General features: G+C 37.2%; 1 pseudogene; it reads left to right on the top strand.

Annotated features, from left to right (window-relative positions):
• Positions 1 to 371: 371 nt before the first annotated feature.
• On the top strand, positions 372 to 1,987 carry LOC113295094 (annotated as a pseudogene).
• Positions 1,988 to 2,667: the final 680 nt, after the last annotated feature.

Here is a 2,667-nt window from a genome sequence, read left to right as displayed (position 1 = left end):
CTCCCTCCGTTCCATTTTAGATGATGTTGTAGGGATTTTCACGCAGATTAAGAAACATTAAAAGAATAAATTTTTTCCAGATCTACCCACATTAATGACTTCCTTAAAATTTAAACCTCATAGTATTTTACTTGGGATAAACCAAATATTTTAAGATAGAATATATATTCTCATAAAAATATGGAATGAATATAAGTTTTAAATTGAATTAATTACCTCTCACTGATTTCTAAGAAAATAAATATTATGTTGTGATTCCAAAGCATGGATGTAAATCAGTGAGAATATGGAAAAAATAGCTAAACCATCATCTATTCTGGAACAAAATAGAAATCTTAAAACATCATCTAAAATGGAACGGAGAGGGTATTAAAATTTTGGTCACTTCTGAATGTTGAAAATTATCTGGGACTTAGATTTATTATATATTTAGACGACAATGGCATCGCAATTAGATATTCCGTGGATTTGTTTTTCCAACTTTGACTCCACAAATCCAGACGTACACATAAACTCTCCCAACAGTTAATTATGATTTATTAACTGAATAATCCGAAAACAAATTTATAAAAAAGAAGAAAAAAATCTAAATAATTGGGCCACAAATTTAAAAAATAAAGAAGAAATTGGGCTTGGACAATCGTCGATGTGATCATTAAATCCATTCAGAAGATTCCTTCTCCCAAGGATTTTTCGTGTCATAAATGCAATAAGTAAGAAATTTCAAGGGTACTTACAGGAAATTGAAGAAACCCAGAAGAACCTCATCATATCCTTTCATTTTCCTCCACCATTGAAATCATCATCTTCCTCTGCTAACATACGCCACCACCATGCCAGGCGGTGAACTCCTTTATCCTTCACCGCAGCAACCACATCCTACAATCATAACAACAGCAACATCAGAATTACTAGAAGATGAAACATGGGTTTGGTCTCAAATCAAAGCAGAAGCACGGCGTGATGCAGAACCGGAACCTGCTTTGGCATCATACTTGTACAGTTGTACTCCACCATCCTCTCACACTCTTCTCTTGAAAGATCATTGTCATTCCATTTAGGTAACAAAAACTCTGTTCTTCAACCTTGTTATCAACGCTTCAGTATGATTTGTTCTTGAACTCGTTCTCCACCGATTCCGATTTACGTTCTGCAACTGTGGCCGATTTAAGAGCTGTACGCGCTCGTGACCCTGCTTGTGTATCTTACTCCCATTGTTTATTGAATTACAAGGGTTTTTTAGCTTGTCAGGCACATAGGGTTGCACACAAATTATGGATTGAATCTCGTCGCCCATTAGCCTTAGCCTTACACTCTAGGATTGCGGATGTTTTTGCCGTGGATATACATCCTGCGGCAAAGATTGGGAAAGGGATATTGTTTGATCATGCTACTGGGGTTGTGGTAGGAGAAACGGCAGTGATTGGCAATAACGTGTCGATTTTGCATCATGTAACGCTAGGTGGGACGGGGAAATCGGGTGGCGATAGGCACCCGAAGATTAGTGATGGGGTGTTGATTGGTGCTGGAGCAACAATTTTAGGAAATATTAAGATTGGTGAGGGGGCTAAGATTGGTGCTGGGTCTGTTGTGCTAATTGATGTGCCTGCAAGAACTACCGCTGTTGGTAATCCTGCTAGATTGGTGGGTGGGAAAGAAAAACCATCTAGGCATGTAGATGTTCCTGCGGAGTCTATGGATCATACCTCTTTTATATCTGAATGGTCTGATTATATCATATAAACAAATAAATTTGTTGTCTGTTTTCTTTTCAATAAAGTTTATATCGAAATTAGCACTGCACTTGTCAGATATTGCAAATTGCTGAGTATCTTAGAATTACTCTTCTGTATTAGATGGTTTTTAGTGCTTGTTTGTATTGAAATTTGGGAAATTTTAGATTTGGAACTTGAATTGGGGATACACCGTTGCATCTGAGCATCTTTATGATTCTGACAAAGGAGATTAGTGTTCTGTTGTTGTTGTTGAGCAGATTTTTGATGTTATACTGTCCCGTGTTACAAGGTCCTATAGGCTATAGCTGTACTGCTTATTATTTGAACATACAAGTTGTGGAGGCTGATCAACTCAATGCTGTGCTGGTGAGGTAAAATGAGTCTCTAGGAAGTGAAGATTGAGATTAAGGCCCTAGTTTTGGTGAAAACTCATTGAATTTAGTTGTCAGAGGTAAAGTTTTGTTGAAAGGGTTTTATACTTTGATTCTCATCTCTGAATTTGACTAGTATTTTGGCTTCAAGTGCTTGTTGGTGTTGGAAATCTGGAACATGATGTTGGTAACTGGGATATGTTGACAGAGTGGGTAGTTGAACTTTTCTTAGTTGTGATTCAGGGTTTTTGCAGTAGTAGTTGAGAAGAAATGGGGATTTTGATACTGCATTAGCATTAACATGGCATCCACATAGCGGGCTTTATCTTTTCATCGTATGATTAAACGATGAACACCTTTTCAATGCTCCAACTTTCTTTATGTAAAAGGATGGTTTCCAGAGACGCAAATGTAAGAAAGGAAAGAGGTCTATGATTATTTTTCTTTGGGATTCAGTTTTAGGGCAACTGCAGTGGTGCGATCAAAACCAAAGATCAAAGATCAAAAAAAAGACCAAATTTTGGGTTTAGTCCGTGTTGTGACGCAACGGTACAGGATTA

The sequence above is a fragment of the Papaver somniferum genome, chromosome 7 (assembly GCF_003573695.1).
Source record: "Papaver somniferum cultivar HN1 chromosome 7, ASM357369v1, whole genome shotgun sequence".
Taxonomy (NCBI): Eukaryota; Viridiplantae; Streptophyta; class Magnoliopsida; order Ranunculales; family Papaveraceae; genus Papaver; species Papaver somniferum.
Note: the sequence above shows the minus strand (reverse complement) of the source record. Positions and strands in the feature narration are given on the sequence as shown.